The sequence below is a fragment of the Hypanus sabinus genome, chromosome 3 (assembly GCF_030144855.1).
Source record: "Hypanus sabinus isolate sHypSab1 chromosome 3, sHypSab1.hap1, whole genome shotgun sequence".
Classification (NCBI taxonomy): Eukaryota; Metazoa; Chordata; class Chondrichthyes; order Myliobatiformes; family Dasyatidae; genus Hypanus; species Hypanus sabinus.
The window spans coordinates 114931243-114954893 of record NC_082708.1 but is presented as its reverse complement, the minus strand read 5'-3'; the positions used below and the strand labels follow the sequence as shown (position 1 = coordinate 114954893).

Below are 23651 nucleotides of genomic sequence, written 5' to 3'. Positions count from 1 at the left end.
TTGCTGGAGGACTGATATTTGGAAACTCGACTTTATAAAGCATCATTTAGCAAGCAGATAATGTATGGACAGTGGGCAAAAGCCCTAATGTGAAAAAACTTTGCATTATCCACTACAGGCCTATTACATATGTTTTGTGAGAGTGCAGATGAACAAGAATGAAAACAGTCAAACCCAGAGGAGATCAAAGTTCTTATTGGCAGATTTCATTTCTTTTAAACAATAAATAAAAACTGGACTTGGTAGTTTATTATCCTTAGAATAGCTTCAGGTTTACTTCCACTTAAAAATTCAACACACGTGTTATTGTCACTCTGCAAAATACTGCACAGCACAAATTTTTTGCGCACACTGGTCATTATAATTTGGAGAGAACATCCAGATATCACAAAAATGACACAAAACCAACAAGACCTAATCAGAGATTTATCAAACTGATTTCCATAGTTTTCTCACATTCACATTGTTTACTTATTTATGTACCGATTGATTGAGATACAACTCAGAATTGACCCTTCCAGCCCTATGAGCCACACCATCCAGCAACACCCAATTTAATCCGAGCCAAATCATTGGACAATTTACAATTAACCTATCAACCGGTGCATCTTTGGACAGTGGGCGGAAACCGGAGCACCCGGAGGAACCCATGCGGGGTCAGGGCGAGAACAAACAACCTCTTTGCAGGCAGCGGCAAGAATTGAACCCGGGTCGCAGGTACTGCAAAGCGTTGCGCTAATCGCCACGCTACAATTTAAACAATTGAGACCCACACGTGTCCCTGAGCAGCTGCCATTTTGGCCTCACTGAAGTGAAGTTAATAAATGTTATAGAATTTTACCAGCTGAAGTAGAGCTGTGGCATTGACTCCCCTGCAGCAATGCCTACATATACACAGGTGTAAGATATACAGTATTTCATAAGTATAAATTTTATAAATTATTTCAGGGTAAATAAATGTGCGCTGTGAAGTTGAAGATTACTCTCCTTATTGAAACACTACTATCCACAGGGTGAAGGCCCAGCCACTGTGTTACTGAGCAGGAGATTCTAGGATTGCAACTCAATGAAAGAACATTGAGACATTTCTGAGAGTAAAGAGAGACTTGATTAACACATATAAGATCCTGACCGGACTTGAGGAGGCTGTGCGGGAACCTAAAACTGGGATCACTGTGCTAAAGTAGCAAGTTTCCCATTTAAAAGAAAAGATTTTTTCTATGTGGGATTTGAAAGTCATTGAAACTTACTTCCTCAAAAAGTGGTGGAAATAGAACCTTCTGAGATTGTTTTAAAGGCAGTTAGAGATCTTGAGAAGCAAAAGAGGGAAGGTCAAAGGTTACTGCAGGTAGACAGAAATGCAAAGTTGGGGTTACAGTTATTCAGCCATAATTTTAATGTTTGGTAGTGGATCATGCCCTGAGATACAGTGAGAAACTTTGGTTTTCATATCAACCATCCAGATCTCCGAGGTACTACCCAGTGAAAACCATAATGGCCTGCAGAATATAGCCTTACAGTTACAGGTACAAGCAAAGTGCAGTGCAGGTAGACTATACGGAGCAAAGGCAATGGTGAGGTACACTGTCAGGTCAAGAGGTCATTTTTTTTTTATACAAGAAGTCCTATGACAGCAGAATAGAAACTTTCATGAAACCCAGTGGTGTGTGCTTTCAAGGTTTTGTATCTTCTGCCAGCTAGAATTGGGGAGAACAGGGAATGCCTGGGGTGTGAGGGACTTCTGATTAACTTGGCTGCTTTCACAAGAGAGTGGGAAGTGTAGACAGTTCCCCAGAGGAGAGGCTGGTTTTCAGGATGGACTGAGCTATATCCACAAGTCTCCACAATTTCTCGCAGTCCTGGGCAGAGTAATTACCACACCAAGCTGTGATCCATCTGGATAAGATGCTTTCTATGCTGCATCTACAAAAGAGGTGAGGGCTAACAGGGACATGCTAAATTTCGTTAGTCATCTGAGGAAGTAGAGACACCAGTGTGCTTGCTTAGTCATAGTGTCTGTGTGGATGGACCAAGGTGGGCTATTAGAGATGTTAACACCCAAGGACAGGCTTGTTGGTTGGAGTGGCATACTTCTACAATTAATCTGTATGTTTGTTTGGAAGAAGCTGAAATGTGGTTTGGAAAGTGGTTTTGTTTCCATGCATTATTTTGCTCTTGTCCTTTGTGTTAGGGTTCACAGCTTTTGGAAGCAACGTCCAAGAAACCTCAGCTAGTTTCTACTGTGGAATTCGTTAATGGACATGTTCGTACCGGTGCAGACGGTGAATGCTTAAAGCACTGGTTCGGTTGTCAATCACATTTTGCTTCATTTTTCAATGATGTCCTATAATTCCCAACTGTATTACTACTGACTTAAGACGAAATGAATTTTAGATTGCTTTAGCCTAAGTCATCACCTAGGGCTCTCCACAGTCTCACAGAGTGGAGCCAGCTCAAATTTACCTTTAGAGTAAATTGAGATTGATTCAAAACCCGTCTTTACTTCATTGCATTTGTGCAGTGCCATTTTTCCATTCATTTCCATTCTATGGAGAAAGGGACCTTTTGATTGCAATGATGTACTTTAAAATGATCTGAAGTAACAATGGAAATAGTTATACAAAATGATCCAGTTTATTGAACAGGAATTTAAATTACTACACTCTTCCACCTCGGCCCCATCCTAATTATAATGTTTGCTGGCATTTGGATTTCACACTCCCTGTAGCAATCACTTACTGACTTCATTTTCTGGCAGTTTATCTTTCACTTTTGCAGCTCCTGTACCTTAATTGAAGGTGTTAAGACATATTGGGCTGAGTTCTAATCCTGCAAGATGTAGATGAGGTAGTTAAAACTACTTAAAATATCAGTGCATTGAGAAGCTGAGTTTATTGTACAGACATCAAGTGTAATTGGAATGCCGTGGGTCACACGCATGCAGGTCCCTTGGGAAAGACTATTTGCCTATTGGCATATGTCAATCAATGAAATAACATTAGAAAATAGCAAAAGCAGCCACTAAAACTGTGTGTGTCATTCAGTAGTAACGTAGCTGAACCCTTCTCCCAAATCCACTTTGTCACTCCAGCTCTGCAGCGTGGTATTTCAGTTGACCTTTGTGTACATGGGCTTCTCAGACATGGGCGACTCTTGGGCAGGGTTGGAAGACAGGAGCTCCAGAAGAAGCCAGGCTGAAAAACACAGTGACTGAAAAATCAAGGAAACAAAGCTGAAGTAATACCTGACAAATGCTGGAGATGTTCAGCAGGTCAGGCAGAGATGTGGGAATAGAAAGAGTTAACATTCATGCTAAAAGACCCTTAATCCTGAAATGTTAGAGAATACAGTGAGAATTGAAGGATCCTCATGGAAGTAGTGTGCTGAGAACTCACTCTCCACAGCTATGAGCTTGCATGCTCTTGAGACTTTTAAAGTATCTTGTTTGCTCAAAGTTTTGATGAAATTCTTCTCCTGTCCTTCTAAAGGATTCAGCAATCACATACAGCTGCCTTGGGTAGTATCTTAGAAACACAACTGCATGAGTACACGCAGCAAAGCAGCTTTTGAAAGGCTTGGACAACAGTGAGGGCTTCTGTAGAAAGCAGAGCTGTGGAAAGAAGTGTAGCAGAGAGGGCGACTGTAGAGGACTGCTGTTCACTGAAGGTATTGCCTGGATTATGATTGTGCAGATAGACAGTGTTTACTTCACACATCCGATTAAGAGCATATCTTGTCTCGTCAAGTAATGACAGTTATCTGCAGCCTCCGAGTGTTGCCAGTGGCTGTCAAATCCTCCACAACAATTTTACCTTTTGATCCTTTCAGAGACACGTATCTAGGATATCCCAGTCTATGTCTCATTAATCCTGAGCAGATGAATAATAGCATGTTTGCCTGTACAGCAGGTTAATTTTATCTGTGCTGAAGTTAGCCAGATTAAGTTAATGCCCAGATTTGCAGCTGTATATACATTTTCGCAGGTGCAAGACAGCCCTTGTGTAGAGAGATCTGTTGATTAGCTTGGTCTCCAGGTTGGCACAGTTTCAGTCAGCAGCAGAAAAGTTTTAGAAATGCAGGGTGAGAAAGATGAAAAGCTTGTATCCTCTTCAGATAGTTCAACTGAGACAGAAAAAGAAGGTGACAAGAAATAGAACATAAGGAAAAGGAGAAGGAGTTGGCTATTTATTCCTTTTTCATGCTGCACTGCCTTTCAAAACCATGGCTGATTTTCAACGTCTATGCCATTTCACTGCACTATCTCCATGTCCCGCGATGCTGTTGATATTTATAAATCTGTTGGTCTTAGTTTTAAATGAATTCAATAACTGAATCTGTGCTGCTTTTGGACAATTCCAAAGATTCTCCTCATCTCAATCCAGAATGCTCTTTGCCTTATCCTGAGACACTGTGCTTGGTTCTAGGGCCCTCAGACAACGAAATATCCTTCTATTTTGTTAACAACTTACTTAATTTCAAACTAAACTCATTCTTCTACACTGCATCAAATAAAAATCACGAAGAGTAGGAGTCCCAGAACAGATCCCTAAGTCACACCACTGGTTACTGACCTCCATGCAGAATATTGGAGAGGGATAATATGATTAGGAATAGTCAGCATGGCTTTGTCAAGGCAGGTTATGCCTTACGAGCTTGATTGAATTTTTTGAGGATGTGACTAAACACATTGATGAAGGAAGAGCAGTAGATGTAGTGTATATGGATTTCTGCAAGGCATTTGATTAGATACCCCATGCAAGGCTTATTGCAAAAGTAAAGAGGCATGGGATCAAAGGGGACCTTGCTTTGTGGATCCAGAATTGGCTTGCCCACAGAAGGCAAAGAGTGGTGGTAGAAAATTTATATTCTACATGGAGGTTGGTGTCTAGTGGTGTGCCTCAGGGATCTGTTCTGGGACCCCTTTGTGATTTTTATAAATGACCTGGATGAGGAAGTGGAGGAATGGGTTAGTAAATTTGCTGATGACACAAAGATTGGGGGTGTTGTTGATAGTGTGGAGGGCTGTCAGAGGTTATAGTGGGACACTGATAGGATGAAAAACTGGGCTGAGAAGTGGCAGAGGGAGTTCAACCCAGGTAAGTGTGAGGTGGTTCATTTTGGTAGTCAAATATAGCAGAATATAGTATTAATAGTAAGACTCTTAGCAGTGCGGAGGGTCAGAGGTATCTTGGGGTCCAAGTCCATAGGACACTCAAAGCTGCTGCGCCAATATGGTGTATTGGCCTTTGTAAACTGTGGGACTGAGTTCAAGAGCCGCGAGGTAATGTTACAACTATATAGGGCCCTGGTCAGACGCCACTTGGAATACTGTGCTCAGTTCTGGTCACCTCACTACAGGAAGGATGTGAAAACTATAGAAAGGGTGCAGAGGAAATTTTCAAGGGTGTTGCCTGGATTGGGGAGCATGCCTTATGTGAGTAGGTTGAGTGAACTTGGCCTTTTCTCCTTGGAGCGACGGAGGATGAGAGATGACCTGATAGAGATGTATAAGATGATGAGAGGCATTTATCATGTGGATAGTCAGAGGCTTTTTCCCAGGGCTGAAATGGCTTGCACGAGCGGGCAGTTTCAAGGTACTTGGAAGCTGGTGAAGCCAGGTGGGTGGGAAAGTTCAAGGGCTAAAGGAGGAGGAATCTGATAGAGAGAATAGGGACCCAGAAGGAAGCGATAGGCAGGTGAGGAGAGGTTGAAGGCTGGAGTGGGGAATAGAAGAAGAAGGGAGGGGGAGGGAAAAAACTACTGGAAGAAGAAATCAATATTCATGCCATCAGGTTCGGCGGGTACCCAAATAGAATATAAGGTGTTGCTCCTCCACCCTGAGGGTGGCCTCCTCTTGGCACAAGGGGAGGCCATGGAGCAACATGTCGAAATGGGAATCCAAATTAAAATGTTTGGCCATCAGGAAATTCCACTTTTGGCTGGTGGAGTGGAGTTGCTCGATGAAGCAGCTTCCCAATTTACAACAGGTCTCACCAATGTAGAGGATTCCTCATTGGGAGCACCGCACACAATAGATGGCCCTAGCAGATTTGTATGTGAAGTGTTACCTCACCTGGAAGTACTGTTTGGAGACCTGAATGGAGGTGAGGGAAGAAGTGAATGGCCAGGTGGAACTTAGGCTGCTTGCAGGGAGGGGCAAATTAACAAGGAAATCATGGAGCGAGTGATCCCTGTGGAAAGCGGAGAGAGTTGTGGAGGAGAGGTAAAGATATGTTAAATGATAGGATCTCTTTGGAGATGGTAGAAGATGATGCAGAGGATGATGTGTTGGATGCAGAGGCTCATGGGGTGATAGGTAAGAACAAGAGGAACTCTGACACTGTTAATGCAGTGGGAGGATGGGGTGAGGACAGATATTTTGGAAATGGAGGAGATGAGGTCAGCATCAACAGTGGAGGAAAGGAAACCCTGTTCTTTGAAGAAGGAGGACACCTCTGATATCCTGAATAGAAAGCCTCATCTGGTGGAGGGAAAGGAACTGAAAAAAAAGGATTAGGATTTTTATAGGCGATAGGGTGAGAAGAGGTATAGTCATGTGGAAATTGATAGGTTTCTAGAAGATGTGAGTTGACTGCTTGCCTCAAGAAATGGAGACAGAGAGATCGGGAAAGGAAATGTAGTGGAGGAAGTGTTGGGGAGTATTACAGGAAAAGGCTTCGAGCGTTGACTGCTTTTGTTACTCATCCTGGTATACTGTCAGGTCCTGATGCTTTGCATACAGGAGCAAGATAGATCAGCTGGTTGAGTGGTGTCACAGCAACAATATTGCACTGAATATCGGTAAGAGCAAGAATTGAATATTGATTTCAGGAAGGAGAAGTTGAGGAAACACTTGCCAGTCCTCATCGAGGGATCAGAAGTGGAAAGAGTGAGCAGTTTCAATTTCCTGGGTGTCAACAGCTCTGAGGATCTATCCTAGGCCCAACGTATTGGAACAGTTACAAAGAAGGCATGACAGCAACTATATTTCATTAGGAGTCTGAGAATTGATTTGTCACCAATGACACTCAGAAATTTTAAACTCTGCCAGCTCCATTATGGGCACTACCCTCCCAGTGTTGAATATTTAATATTTCAGTTATATTTGAGAAATATTGTAAATATATTGCTTGATTAAATAATTAATGACAATTTATATGTTAAAATGCGCAAATGGCATGTATCATCACACCACCGTGTCATATGAGTCTCTCCAAATGTAAAACAAAAAATGTACACAAGCTATCCCAGCTCTGTGTTTCTCTTTCCATTAGTTTTTAATGCTTTCGAGTTACAAAGTGGCGCCAAGGAATTTTTAAATGAACCTGAGTTGACTGTCTACCTGCTGAAACACAGCAAGATGTCTGATCTTTAAAAAGCTCAGTGGGATGTTTGAGGTGAAAAAACTTGCAGTATGCACTTCTTTGGGAAGGAACAGAGATATCTGAGATTAAAAAGAATGAAAAATGGACAAATTCATGGGTTTATAAATAGTAATAATATTAATAATAAGAAAAAAAGCAGGAATGACTGGCTATATCAGAAAGATAGATGCATTCAATTGCACAAGAGATATTGTATCCTGAAAGAAGTGAGCTGTATTTTGAAGCAAAAGAGATGGCCAGTGAAAAGGGAGTGCCACTTTTGCTGAGATTCCTGGGTTTAAAGGCATACAGTTTGCTTAGAATTTTAGCTGCTCCAACCAAACCAGCTGAAATGAGCTTTGCTAATATTGTGAAACTATTACAGGAATACTTAGAACCAAAATGATTGTTGATTGCAGATACCTTAGGTTTCAGACATAATTGCATTGTAGTCAGCAATGAAAATGACCATGAACAAAATTGCAACATCGAAACAGAAAATTGCTTGGGCAAACAATTCTTGTTACCATTGTGGCAGGGGTTCACATACATCAGACCAATGTAGTTCTAAAGACAAAATTTTCAGAAAATGCAACAAAATCAGACACTTACAAAGAGAATGTTGGGGTGATAGAAATAAATGGACTACATGGGGAAGAGAAGAAGGTAACAAGTTGTAGTTTCAAAAAGAGCACTATTTTGCATGTTGTTAATGAAAAATCTGGTAATGATGAGAATGATGCAGGATTGGGTAGCCTTGGGATTTACAATGTAAAACTATCAATAGACGTGCAAAATGGCTTACACCGGAAGTGAACGGCAAATTAATAAAAATGGAATTAGACACTGGTTTGGCTGTTTCAGTCATTCCACATAATAAGTTTGAATAGCATTTCAAAGATACTGAAATGAAGCCTGCAGATATCCAACTAAGAACTTATACTGGAGAAAAGAGAACTGCTGGGGGAAAGGCTAAATTAACCATGGAATAGGCTTATAATGGTTGGCATAACATCATGGGCTGAGGCAGCTGTTTGATGATTATGTTGTAAAATGTTCCAAGGAACACTATTGGAGTGGTTTTGTTCAGCATTTGACACAGAACGACAAAAGCCGGTAATTGAGAAGGTGTTCAAATATGTAATTTGGGATGCAGTCTTTAAAAATTAATTCAGTATTCAGAGTAAAACAATTTTGGTTTCAACATTCTTTGAAAGAAAACTTTCACTATTGATCAGTTTACAACCACAGAAGAACAAAACAGTAAATTTAATAAATATGTACTGTTCCTCATACAGTAGCTGAACTATTGGCACACCTATCTCAAAATTACTGACAGAATTCCCATCTGGAAATTATAACTTGCATTTCCACATTATCAGAAATAAACATGTGTTTGGATAAATTGCTATACTAAGAATATTATTCATTAGTCTAATGTGTAAGTTGTTGCACCCATCCCAAGTTCTCTTGTCCCATTTGGAGATAATATGATGCCCAAAACATACCATATGTGAGATAACTATGATACCTTATTGACCAAGGAACCAGGCATGGCACCCCATCAAACACTAAGGAAAGTCTCTTTCTGAGACATTTTTCAGCATGGTGATCCAATGTGTTTGCTATGGTTTAAGCTTCTTTCTTTTACGAGGCTATTTTTATAGCTAGGCTGATGACCACAGGAAAATTACTCCTATTTTATACATCAGGAGTTTTGAACTACTCAAGCAAGATTACTGTTTTAAAGGGAAATCTAATTACATGAAGCAATTCAATTTTAAAGAGGCATAATAGATAGTGCACATTGGAATGTATCCAACATCAATCTACAATGAATATCTGCAATTCAATTATACTCCATATTCTTCAACAGATTCAGATCATTACTATTCTTAACAGAGGAGTCTTCACTATGGCTTTTTTCAGTATAATCTCTACGAAGGGTATATGCTAACTTCATAGATTCTACAATTACTTTTCAATTGTTATCCTTGCTCTAAATCCAAACAACAAAGCATTCTGATGTGAAATTTTTTGAAATTAACAATACTCAGCTCTATATCACCATTAGACCATAAGACATAGGAGAAGAATTAGGCCATTTGGCCCATTGAGTCTGCTCTGTCATTTGATCATCACTGATCCATTTCCCTTTCAACCCCATTCTCCTGCTTTCTTCCCCCCACCTTTCACTACCTGGAAACCTCTGCCTCAACTGCACCCAATGACCTGGCTTCCGCAGCTGTCTGTGGCAGTGAATTCCATAGGTTCACCACCATCTGGCTAAAGAACTTCCTCCTTGTCTCCATTCTAAATGGATGTCCCTATATTCTGAGGCTGTGTCCTCTGGTCTTAAGACTCTCCCAGCATGGGAAACCTCCTCTCCAAATTCACTCTATCAAGCTCTGTCAACATTTGAAAATTTTCAAAGAGATCTCCCCTCATTCTTCTAAACTCTAGTGACTACAGGTCTAGAGCCACCAAGCATTCCATATACGTTAGCTCTTTCTTTCCCTGAATCATTCTTGTGCAGTTCCTCTGGGCTCTCTCCAATGTTAGCATATCTTAGATAAAGGGCCCAAAACTGCTCACAATACTCCAAGTGTGGTCTGACTGATGTTTATATACCCTCAGCATTACATCCTTGCTCTTAAATTTTAGTCTTCTTGAAATGAATGCTAATATTACATTTGCCTTCCTCACCCCCAACTCAAACTGCAAGGTAATCTGAATGGAAACTCCCAAGTCCATTTGCACCTTGGATATTTGAATTTTCTCTCCTTTTAGAAAACAGACTGCACTTTTATGTCTTCTACCAATGTGCATGATCGTACACTTCCCGGCAATGTATTCCATCTGCCACTTCCACACCCATTCTCAGAATCTGTCTGTCCTTTTGCAGACTCCCTATTTCCTCAATACTACCTGCACCTCCATCTGTCTTCACATCATCCATAAATTTGGTCACAGAGCCATAAATTCTGTCATTCAAAACTCTGCCATACATCGTAAAAGGAAGTGGTCCCAATACCAATGCCTGTGGAACATCGCTAGTCACTGACAACCCACTAGAAAAGGCTCTGTTTATTCCTACTCTTTGCCTCCTACCATACAGGCAATGCCTAACCATGCTGGAATCTTTCCTGTAATGCAATGGGCCCTTATCTTGCTAAGCAGTCTTGTGTGTGCCACATTGTCAAAGACCTTCTGAAAATCCAAGTATATGGTATTCACTGATTCTCTTTTGCTTATCCTGTGTGTTATTACCTCAAAGAATTCCAAAAGATTTGCCTGACAAGATTGTCTCTTAAAGAAATCATGATGACTTGAGCCAATTTTATCATGTGCTTCCAAGTGCCCTAAAACCACATACTTAACAATCAACTCCAACATCTTCCCAACCACTGAGGTGAGTCTAACTAGCCTGTAATTTCCTTTCTTTTTCTGTTTCCCTTCTTGAAGTGGATTGACTTTTGTAATTTTCCAGTCCTCTGGAACCATACCAGAATCTAGTTATTCTTACCAGTGCCTCCAGAATATCTTTAGCTACTTCTTTCAGAACCTTGAGGTGAATTATCTACCTTCAGACCTTTCAGCTTCCCAAATGCTTTCTCCCTATAAATAGCAACTGCACTCAATTCTGCCTCTGACACTCTCGAGCATCTGACATACTGATAGTGTTTCCACAGTGAAGGCTGATGCTTACTCAGTTCATCCACTACTTCCTTGTCTCCCATTACTATCTCTCCAATGTCATTTTCTAGCGGTCCAATACCTATTCTCACTTCTCTTTTAATCTTTATATATCTGAAGGAACTTCTGGTATCCTCTTTGATATTTCATCGACTCCCTCCTTACGGCCTTTTTTAGTTGCCTTCAGCAACTTAGAAAAGATTTCCAATCCTCTTTCTATCTTGCGCCTTCCAAGTTGCTCCTAGAAACTCCATCCATTGTCGCTCTTCCATTATCCTTGCTAGTGTTCCCTTCCAATTGACTTTGGCCAGCTCCTCTCTCATGCTTCTGTAATTCCCTTTACTCCACTGTTTAAACCCTCCCCAGCAGTTCTAGCAAACCTTCCCTAAAGGATATTAGTCCCCCTCGGATTCAGGTGTTATAACATTACATGCAATAGATGCAGAGATTGCTTGGAATATTGTTAATTTTATATCTGCTTTAGTGTTTCTTCATTGTCCTGAGCTAAGTCTTCTGTTTCAAGCCCCTTGCAGTTACTTGACAATGCCTTTGAGAGGATACCCTAAATGATGTTGAAAATAATTGGAAATAAGTTTTATTTGGCAGTATGCAGTCCAACAGCAAATGATTGTCTTGGCCATTCCTCTTGCGGTCGCAAGACCCTGTTGGTAGCTGATAATGTAAGATTCTGCAAGTCCATCTCCCTTGTTTACTGGGAGACAGATGGTAGGGGAGCTGGGTGGCCTCGGTTGTAACGAGTACTAGGCCTCGTTCTGTGGGTTTGCCTGTTGAAGCAGTCCAGAAGAGGAGACGCCGGAGTTGATGTAGCACGGTGTCCATGCTGAGTTGGTGGCTGGCCCCTCCTACCAGTGCTGCCCTCCATTGTTTGTTTGGTGAAATGATAAACTAGGTTGTGTGTGTGCTTTTGTTGCAGACTGCTGAGAACTCCTTGTTCTTGCCAATAACACCCATGCAACATCAGTTTTCAGGACATGTGACTGGAGGAATAGAGCTATTTTTTTTGTGTGACGGTATGTTTACTTGTTATCTAATGTGTGCTACGTGTGCCTTAGCCCCAGAGGAATGCTGTTTCATATGATGTAATCATGGGTATTTATGTTTGGTTGCATGACAAACTTGAACTTGAAGTACAGATTTTTTGAAAGTAACATTTTGGTAATCTTAACTTAAGTTTGTGATAATTGAAGAATGGAGGCCATTATGGACACCTGTTATGGATGTTTCTGCAGAGAAGACAATAATCTATATTTTCATTAACAATACTGAGATAGTTACTGAGAGTGAAAACTAGTTGGCCTGTCTTAATTCAACCATCAACCACCCTGAGGTGGAATGTATTGACCTTCAATTACAATGTTTATTTATGTGTGTTTTCTGCTTTCACTCTACCCCTCATTGATTTTTCCAGGATTAAATCACCTCAGTGTAAATAGTTTCCCAGCATAAATTCTAACATTACCATTCACTACAGCACACACAAAATGCAGGATGAACTCAGCAGATCATACAGCATCTGTGAAAGTTGACATCTCGGGCCGAGACGCTTCTTCAGGACTGGGGGGGGGGGGGGTGATGCCAGAATACAAAGGAAGGGGGGAGAGGAAAGAGGCTAACTAGTAGGTGATAGGTGAAGCCAGGTGGGTGGGCAAGGTAAGGTGATGGAGATGAAGGAATCTGATAGGAGAGGAGAGTGGATCATAGGAGACAGGGAAGTAGGAGGTCACCTGGGGGAAGTGATATGTAGCTGAAAGGTCAGAGTGGGAATAGAGGAAGAGGTGAGGGTGGGGCAAACATTTTTACCTGAGGGAGAAATCAATATTCATGCCATCAGGTTGGGGGCTACCCAGGCAGAATATAAGATGTTAAACTTCTTCACCCTGAGGGTGGCCTCACCATGGCACAGGTTGAACTGGGAATTGGAATTAAAATGTTTGGCCACCGGGAAGTTCCTCTTTGGATGGATGAAATAGAAGTACTCAATTCACTTGTCTGAATGTGTGTAATGTTTTCTATTCTCTGCCTGATGAAACATAAGGTTCTTAACCTCAATAACTTTCAGCACAGCTTTAAGATCTCTCAGGTGATACCTCCCCTGATATAAAATCTCTTAAGAAGTGGTACAATGACGGAGTTAGGTGTTCTGACTCATCTGACTCTTCCTGCCTCCATTGCTTCAGTGTGTTGTTGTTGTGAACTAACGAGAACTGGACATCATATCCAAGAATGTGGATCCCTGTGCCCTCTGGGCTGCTGTTTGGGCCCTGTATTGTCTAGTTGACTACTGCTGCCTTTTCATCCTAGGCCAGGGGTCAGCAACCTTTACCACTGAAAGAGCCACTTGGACCCGTTTCCCACAGAAAAGAAAACACTGGGAGCCGCAAAACCCGTTTGACATTTAAAATGAAATAACACTGCATACAACGTTTTGTTTTGCCTTTATGCTATGTATAAATAAACTATAATGTGTTGCATTTATGAAATTGATGAACTCCTGCAGAGAAAACGAAATTACATTTCTGCATGCAACAAAAACATTTTGAACTCCGAAAAAAAGACGTTGGGTTGAAGGTTACTTTTAAGTAAAATACTCAACGTCTATTTGAGTCCTTCTTGTATTTATGAAAAACGCCAAACTTAAATTTGCCGCCAGCAGCAAACCAAAAATAACGTCAGCCAGCTGTCAACCTGAAAAATAAAAGGACTATTTCACTGAACAATAAAAACATATGAATATACGTAAAATAATACGCAATTAAAATATTTATCATACTTCTTCAGGTTGACTCACACCTGACAATGCAGTCGTATTCAGTAGGGATGGATCGATGCTTAGGGGAGTGACCGGGAAGGATAATGTGTTTTTTACCTCTCTGAACTCACAGAAGCGTTTCCCAAACGATGTTTGCATTGCGATGATTGCAGAATGTAAATACTCCGAATTTATCATGTCGTGACATTGTTTGAACTCTCTCAAATTGGGGAAGTGAGACAATGTGCCTTTCTGTAAATCTCTGGCAAGCAACGTCAACTTGCGCTCGAATGCAAAACATCCTCCAACATGTGCAGGGCTGTACGTCCTTACCCCGTTGAAGAGCTGTGTTCAGCGTGTTCAGGTGCGCTGTCATGTCTACCATGAAGTGTAGCTTTTCCAGCCACTCTGGCTGTTCAGGAAAGTTGAGCCCTTTGCTGCCCAGGAAAGTTTTCACTTCTTCCAGACGCGCGACAAAGCGTTTCAGCACCTCCCCTCTGGACAGCCAGCGATAAAAACACGTTGTAGCGGTTGCTACACGCAGTCAGTAAACTGCAGTCAAAGATAGCTTTATTCGAACTAAACAGCCTTGCTTTTAAGCCTCCCTCAACCCGCCCCCCATGGGCGCGGATGCTGCAAAAGACACGTACTCACAAACCCCCGTAGGCTATCTCCCTTAGCCTGAACACTGGCTAATTGTGAGCCGGTTCGGATGTGTCAGGAAATGGGTCGCCACAACGTCTTATTTAGATTGTACAAGATCACCATAATCTTCAAATTTAGATTTACATTTCAAAAACTAACAAACTAACATAAAATACATATTAATTAAATACTGACCATGTAGCGGTGTGCTACACGCAGTGCTAAAATTACGACACGGAGTCGGTAACTGCAGTCGAAGGAAAAAAACTTTATTCGAAATCTTCAGCCTCACTTTTAAGCCTCCCTCAACCTGCCCCCCCCCCCCCATGGCGCAGAGGCTCCAAAGCTCTGTGCTCGCAAACCCCCGTAGGCTATCTTATTGTGAGTCGGTTCGGATGTGCCAGGAAAAGGGTCGCCACAACCAATTATTTCCCAAAGCAACAGGGAGCCGCAGCACAGACGTAAAAGAGCCACATGTGGCTCCAGAGCCGCGGGTTGCCGACCCCCATCCTAGGCAGTCTCTCAGGCTCAAGGATGACTTCCTTCTGCTCTGGGTTTAGTGTGTTTTGAAGTGACTGATAAAGCAAATGTTGGGGGTCCTCAGATTCTTCCACAGGAGGTGATTACTGAGGTGGGCATGTGATAGTTTGAGAATTGGTGCCTTCCATTCATTGCTTACACAGAACTTCTGTGTGGTCTGATTGGATGACCTCTATGTACCCTCATATTACTTCCCCACTTTAAGTAGTTAGAGTCCAAAGATTTCCAGGAATCAGCAAGAGGGCTCTGATCATATCCTTGAATCTTTTCCCGGGAGATTCATTTGGCAATCATCTTCCTGTGACAGAACTTGGAATGGTGTGTCAGTTTCAGGAAGCTTGTGCCTGTCATGTGAATAATGTGGTCCACATAATGTAACTGACTGTGTGTAGTAAGATCCTTATTGCTCGGGATGCTGGCAGAGGAAAGGATACCAATATTGTTTGCTTATCTGTCCAGTAAACTTAGAAGATTTTGTGGAGACCACATTTGTGTTACCTTTAAGCATCTTGTGAGGTGCCTGCTGTACATAATGTAGGACTCAGAAGCACTTTATGGACCATAAGTTTTGTTGAAAATTGTAGATGGAAATAATCAAATTCCCTTTTCCTCAATTGACTAAAGGCGGGGCCAACATTTGAAAATAATGGTGAACGTTATCATTGACTGCTTTAACCAAGTGGTGATTCCAAAAATAGAGGTGGTGATCCACATTTTTTGAGGTTGCAGTGTGCAACCTTGTTGTCAGAGAGTTGGATTGTATATTTGTGGCCAATTTATAGGGAGTCTTTGTCTTGCAGGTGTTGAGTGTCAGTTCATCCCGGGTACATATAACACCTGAACTACAGTAGCAGACATCTCAAGGCACTAGAAAAATATACCAGTGCTGTCTTTGTATGTTCTCGTGAATGAACTGATGACATCTTGGAACTCTGTCCCAAGCATATGCAAAAGCATGCTACTGCTCAGTTCAAAGTTCAAAGTAAATGGCACCTCATACAATCCTGAGATTCATTTTCCTGTGGACATATTCAGCAGATCTATTGAATAGTAACTGTAACAGGATCGATGAAAGATTAACCAGAGTGTAGAAGACAACAAATTGTGTTCTGCAAATGCAAATATAAATAAATAGTAATAAATAATGAAAACGTGAAATAACAAGATAAAGAGTCCTTAAAGTGAGATCATTGGTTGTGGGAACATTTCAGTGGATGGTCAAGAGAGTGTAGTTAGTTTTCTCCTTTTGCTCAAGAGCCTGCTGGCTGATGGGTAGTAACCGGTCTTGAACCTGGTGGTGTGTATTCTGAGGCTCTTGTACCTTCTGCCTGATGGCAGCAGCAAGAAAAGAGCACGGCCCATGCCTAACTGTTGTCGAAATCCTGCTGCTGGTAGCCAAGGGGGTGTTTCATTTTCTGAGGAGGTGTAAATAGAATTAAACATAGTAAAATTATAAGTAAATGTCAGTACGCCTACCCCTATGTTGAAAGGAAGGTTATTGATAAAGCAACTGAAGATGGTTACCCCCTGAACACTGTCATGAGGAACTCCTGCAGGGATGCCCTAGATAGAACCATAGAACATTACAGCACTTGGCTGTGCTGAACCATTTTTCTGCCTAGTCCCATTGACCTGCACCTAGACCATATCCCTCCATACATCTTTCACCCATGTACCTGTCCAAGTTTTTCTTAAATGTTAAAAATGAGCCTGCATTCACCACTTCAACTGGCAGCTTATTCCACACTCTCACTACGCTCTATGTGAAGAAGCACCACCCCCCCCATGTCCCCTTTAAACTTTTCCCTTTTCAACCTTAACCCATGTCCTCTTTTTTTTTCTCCCCTAGCCTCAGTGGAAAAAGCCTGCTTGCATTCACTCTATCTATACCCATCATAATTTTATACACCTCAATCAAGTCTCCCCTCATTCTTCTATGCTCCAGGGAATAAAGTCCTCGCCTATTCAACCTTTCTCTGTAACTCAGTTTCTCAAGTCCTGGCAACGTCCTTGTAAACCGTCTCTGCACTCTTTCAACCTTATTAATATCCTTCATGTAATTAAGTGACCAAAACTGCACACAATACTCCAAATTCGGTCTCACCAATGTGTTATACAACCTTACCATAACATTCCAACTCTCATACTCAATACTTTGATTTATAAAGGCCAATGTAGCAAAAGCTCTCTTTACGACCCTATCCACCTGTGATGCCACTTTTTGGGAATTATGTATCTGTATTCCCAGATCCCTCTGTCCTACTACACTCCTCAGTGTCCTACAATTTACCTTGTATGTTTTACCTTGGTTTGTCCTTCCGAAGGGCAATACCTCACACTTGTCCGCATTAAACTTCATCTGCCATTTGTCAGCTCATTTTTCCAGCTGGTCCAGATCCCTCTGCAAGCTTTGAAAACCTTCCTCACTGTCCACTACACCACCAATCTTTGGATCATCAGCAAATTTGCTGATCCAATTTACCACATTATCATCCAGATCATTGATATAGATGACAAATAATAATGGACCCAGCACTGATCCCTGTGGCACACCATTAGTCACAGGCCTCCATTCAGAGAAGCAATCCCCCACTACCACTCTCTGACTTCTCCCACTGAGCCAATGTCTAATCCAATTTACTACCTCTCCATGTATACCCAGTGACTGAATCTTCCCAACTAATCTCCCATGCGGGACCTTGTCAAAGGCCTTACTGAAGTCCATGTATATAATATCCACTGCCTTTCCCTTCATCCATTTTCCTGGTAACTTCCTCAAAAAACTCTAATAGATTTGTTAAACATGACCTACCACGCACAAAGCTATGTTGACTCTCCCTAATAAGTCCCTGTCTATCTAAATACTTGTAGATCCTATCTCTTAGTACTCCTTCCAATAATTTACCTAGTACTGATGTCAAACTTACTGGCCTATAATTTCTTAGATTACTTTTAGAGCCTTTTTTAAACAACAGAACAACATGAGCTATCCTCCAATCCTCCGGCACCTCACCCATGGATACCGACATTTTAAATATATCTGCCAGGGCCCCTGCTATTTCAACACTCGTCTCATTCAAGGTCCGAGGGATTACTCTGTCAGGTCCTGGGGATTTATTTACTCTGATTTGCCTCCAGGCAGCAAGCACCTCCTCTTCTTTAATCTGTATAGGTTCCATGACCTCACTACTTGTTTGCTTTATATCCATAGACTCCTCGCCAGTTTCCTTAGTAAATACAGATGCAAAAAATCCATTTAATATCTCTCCCATTCCTTTTGGTTCCATACATAGCCGACCACTCTGATCTTCAAGAGGACCAATTTTATCCCTTACTACCCTCTTGCTCTTAATATACCTGTAGAATCTCTTAGAATTATCCTTGCCCTTGACTGCCAAAGCAACCTCAAGTCTGCTTTTAGCCCTCCTGATTTCTTTCTTAAGTATTTTCTTGCACTTTTTATACTCCTCAAGTACCTTATTTTCTCCCTCTTTCCTATACCTGTCATACATCTCTCTCTTCTATCAGATTTCCAATATCCCTCGAGAACCAAGATTCCTTATCCTTATTCACTTTGCCTTTAATCCTGACAGAAACATACAAACTCTGCACTCTCAAAATTTCTCCTTTGAAGGCCTCCCACTTACCAATCACATCCTTCCCAGAGAACAACCTGTCCCAATCCACGCTTTTTAAATCCTTTCTCATTTCTTCAAATTTAGCCTTTTTCCAGTTTAGTACCTCAACACGAGGACCAGATCTATCTTTATCCATGATTAAGTTTCAAGTTTTAACATATAATAGAATTAATGAAAGACCCTACCCAGCAGGATGGACAAAAACCAAAGTGTAAGAAACTTTATCCATGATCAAGTTGAAACTAATGACGTTATGATCACTGGAACCAAAATGTTCCCCTACACACACTTCCGTCACCTGTCCTAACTCGTTTCCTAATAGGAGATCTAATATTGCATCCTCTTTAGTTGGTACCTCTATATATTGATTTAGAAAACTTTCCTGAACACATTTTACAAACTCTAACCCGTCTAGACCTTTAACAGTAGGGAAGTCCCAATCAATATGTGGAAAATTAAAATCCCATACTATCACAACTTTATGTTTCCTGCAGATGTCTGCTAGCTCTCTGCAGATATGCTCCTCCAATTCTCACTGACTATTGGCTGGTCTATAATACAACCCTGTTTCTCAGCTCCACCCATATGGCCTTTTTCCACCCATCTTGGGTAAATGACCTCTGACAATGAAAACCATCTTCCAATCAGCAAGGAATAATGGCACAGATTAAAGTCCTCTGGTTTGAACGTCACTCAGGTAACTTTGTGCCATACCTAGTCAAATGCTGTATTTTCTGAAATCCATTGCCCAGTCTTCTTTGAAATTCAGCCAAATTGGTCTTTGGATCAGGGCTGTGATGAGGTCTGGAGTGGTGTGCTCCTGGTGAAACCCAAACTGACCCTTTCTGTGTGGGATTTTGGTAAGCTGGTGTCAGTTGATTGCACAGTTGGCAATAGCTTCCATCACATTAATGATGATTGAGATTAGACAGATTGGGCAGTATTTAGCTGGATTTAATTTTTCTCACTTTTTATTTAGCAGGAAATTCCTCAGCAATTTTCCACAACAGCTGGTTGATATCATTGTTATGTCTGTATTAGCACAAGCTGGCTAGAGATAAAGCTATTTCTGGAGCACTGACCTGTGGTATTTCAGTTGGGAGATTACTCTGATTGTAACACCCTTGTTGTATCCAGTGCTTTTGGCCTTTTCTTAATTTAACATGAGTGAATTGAATTTGTTGAAGACTGGTTGCTCAAATGGTAGGCACCTCAGGAAGAAACCAAATTAGATCAACTAAGATGAACGTATCTGTGAATGCTTCTGTTTTTTTAATTTAGGGATACAGTGTGGAATAGGCCATTCCTGTCCTTCAAGCCACGCTGCCCAGCAATCCATCGATTTAAGCCTAGCCTAAGCTGGAAAATTTTCCATGACCAATTAGCCTACCAACTGGTACATCTTTGGACTGTGGGAGGAAATGGAAGCACCCAGAAGAAACCCACATGTTCGTGGGGAGGATGTACAAACTCCTTACAGATGACGTTTGAATTGAACGCCAAACTCCAACACCCCGAGTTGTAAAAGTGTCACACAAATGGCTACGTTACAATGACTACCTTCCCTTCAGCACTCATATGCTGGGCTCCATCATTGAGTTATTTGTACTGTTATGAGTACTCTATGTATGTACTCTTGCAACTTTAACAAAGCACAATGGGTACAGATGTTCTGGTAATAGGCCCAAGACATGCAAACAAGCGCTAATCTGCAAAGGTAATAAGACTGTTTCCCAGAACAGTGGAATTTGGTCCTCTGGCTATGACACAGGTCATTGTTTTCTGCTGACTACAGGTTGTCATCCTTCTGAATGTTGTTATCTAATCTAAATACCTTATAATATTTTCTTCTGTTTGTTCTTTTTGACTGCCAGTTTCCAGTACTATCCTACCCTGTTCCTTTCAAAGGTATGTTTCATGTGTCTTTAAATTCTAGCCCTTTTTCTTTGGTTTGTGTAGTTTGTTTCCTTCTTTACCATTCTTGTCTATTCTCTGGCCACTCCTTGAGTGGTAACCTTATACTAAATGGTTTTGCTGTAATGGGCTTTGGAATTTGCGGCTTCATATGAGGGGGGTGCTTTTCTTCCTTGTGTGCCCGAGAGCGATGGATTCAGTCTTCTCTTCAGCAGAAGATGGAGGGAGAGGATGCCAGAATGGGGAAGTTGTAGACTGCAGGACGGAGTGGACTTGGAATGGGGTCGGGAGTCAACGACACCTGGGGTAAATTGATGGAAAACGAACAGACGGGAAAACATGAGTTCCAATGTGTGCATTAAAATGGGCCCTTTTTCTTTTTGTTTTCTTTTCTAACCCTATAGTCAAATTAAGACTTATAAAGCTCAATCATTTAATTGCATATTGTGTACTGTTTGTTATTTCGGGGTACTGATTTGTAACAGGGGGACACATCACGCACCATCCACCCAAACAAGACCTACCAAGTTTGGCTGGGCCGGTGGCTGTCTTCCCCTGGATTAATGCCACCGCTGAACCTGAGGGTTACACAGCTGAATAAAACAACATTCCTCCGGACCACAGTGCACCCACACGACATACATCACACACTGCCCATAAGCAAAATATTATAAAATGAATACGTCCATGAAATATAATTCAAAATGCACGTAGTAAAGTGCAGTACAGGTAAACAGCAAACAACTCTCTGTCCTGGTGACGAGACCTCAGGGGTGTCAGGGTATTCATTAGTCTCACAGCCTGAGGGAAGAAGCTGTTACCCAGTCTGACAGTCCTAGTCCTGATGCTTCTATACCTCCTTCCTGATGGTAATGGGTCAAAGAGATTGTGGGATGGGATCCTCAAAAATACTTTGGGCCCTTTGCCTACAACACTCCCAGTAAATGCCACAAATAGTGGGGAGGGAGACCCCAGTGATCCTCCCGGTGGTTTTTACTGTCCTCTGTAGGGTCTTGCATTCTGATATCTTGCAGCTTCCATACTACACAATGATGCAGTCAGACAGGACACTCTCGATAGTGCTCCTGTAGAAAGTTGTTAGCAAGGGGGCAGGGAGCCTTGTCCATCTCAGTCTCCTCAGAAAGTGTAGACACTACTGTGCCTTCTTGTTTAATGAGAAGGTGTTGTAGGCCCAGGTTAGATTGCCCGTTATCTGCACACAAAGCAACTTCATGCTCTTCACTCTCTCCATGAGATATAGAGTGGTTGATCTGTGCCTTCCTTATGTCCACAATCATCTTTTGTCTTGTCCACATTGAGACTCAGGTTGTTGTTCTCACACCATTGACAAGCTTCTCTGCCTCCTCTCTGTATGCTAATTCATCATTGTTACTGATGAAGCCAAACACTGTAGTATCATCAGTGAACTTGATGATGTGGTTTGAGCTGAACTTGGCTGTGCAGTCATGAGCCAGGAGCAAGAACAGCAGTGAACTGAGCTCACAACCCTGTGGGGCCCCAGTGCTCAGCGTGATGGAGCTTGAGGTGTTGCTGACAACTCAGACTGGCTGGGGTCTCCCCACCAAGAAGTCCACGTCCAGTTATGGAGAGGGCAGTTAAGTCCCAAGGCGGACAGTTTATCCACCAGCCTCTGAGGGATGAGTGTGTTAAACTTTGAACTGAAGTTGATAAGCATGCAGGTGTACAAGTCATCATTTTCTAGACAGGGCAGAACAGAGTGGAGAGCTAAGCCTATGGTATCATCAGTGAACTGGTTAGAGCAGTAAGTGAACTGGAGAGGGTCCTATGTAGCTGGAAGGTGAGATTTTATACAATCCATTGCCAGCTCCTCAAAACACATTATGAATGTTGAAATCAGTGCCACTGGGCAGTTATCAGTTACTGTTGCTCTCTTGGGCACCAGATTGTTGGTGGCTGCCTTGAAGCCTTCATGGATAGTGGACTGTTTCATAGAGATGTTAAAGATGTCCGTTAAGACCTCAGTTACCTAGGCCACACAGTCTCTCAGTGTCTGACCAGATATGCTGTCTGGCTGTACAGTTTTGCATGGGTTTATCCTGGATAGGGTCCTCCTCACCTTGGCTGTGGCTGGACAGGGTGCCTGTTCGGCAGGATGAAAGGGGGCTTTCCTCAATGTCACATCACTCAGTTGTTCAAATTGTGCATAGAAATCATTCCCCCTATCATCGTTGACGTGCTTGGAGGACTTGTAATTGGTTATTGTTTGTATACCTTGCCAAATGTGCAGTGTGTCTCTGGTGTCACAAAGGTGCCTGTGATTGTGTGGTAAACTATGTATACCTGTCTGGACATGCCCTTCTGCTGACTGCTTCTGTGGCTCCTCCCACAGACATCTGTATAAAGGCGATTGGGGCACTGCTCCTCCCTCAGTCTCCGAGATGTTGTGCTCCCTTTTTGTTGCTCATAAAAGCCTATCGTTCACTTCTGGTCTCCGAGAGTTATTGATGGTGCATCAGATTGTCTGTGCATACTCATGCCTTGCCTTCCTGATGGTACGGGAGTGCATGGCTCTTGCAGACCTCAGAGTTTTCCTTTGCCGCAATTTGAAGGCAGCATCCCAATCCCATAGCAATGCACAAAACTCTGCTGTCAACCATGGCTTCTGCTTTGCCCTGTCAGAATCAGAATCAGGTTTATTATCACCGGCATCTGACGTGAAATTTGTTAACATAGCAGCACCAGTTCAATGCAATACGTAATCTAGCAGAGTAAAAAATAATAAATAAAAACAAAACAATAATAAATAAACAAGTAAATCAATTACATTTATTGAAAAGATTTTTAAAAATGCATAAAAACAGAAATACTTGTAAAGGGGGGTTTCTTCTTTTTCTTTGTTACTGTGTATGTAATCAAAAGGGCTTTGTTTTGTTAACTAGCAGGAATGTTTCTTTGTTGCAAGAGAGTGCTGGGAGAATTGTATTCCTTTGTAAACCAAATGGGGATTAATGTTCTTTCTTCTGAGTCTGTAAGCTTTCGTTGACGGGCTCTTGGGCAAATCGGCGCGAGGGGGTCGAGAGAGAGGACGCGATGCTGTAAGCT

At 41.9% G+C, this 23651-nt stretch overlaps 1 protein-coding gene and 1 long non-coding RNA gene across 3 annotated transcripts in view; one reads left to right on the top strand and one right to left on the bottom strand.

Annotated features, from left to right (window-relative positions):
• The window catches only part of LOC132391588 (E3 ubiquitin-protein ligase MARCHF8-like), a 534862-nt gene that overhangs the window by 81935 nt on the left and 429276 nt on the right, over nt 1-23651 (top strand). The gene's annotated exons all lie outside the window — the stretch shown is intronic.
• The window catches only part of LOC132391586 (uncharacterized), a 35669-nt gene continuing 25824 nt past the window's right edge, over nt 13807-23651 (bottom strand). The window contains exon 3 of the long non-coding RNA XR_009511273.1: nt 13807-23221. This is a non-coding gene — a long non-coding RNA (uncharacterized LOC132391586). The remainder of the gene's footprint in view (nt 23222-23651) is intronic.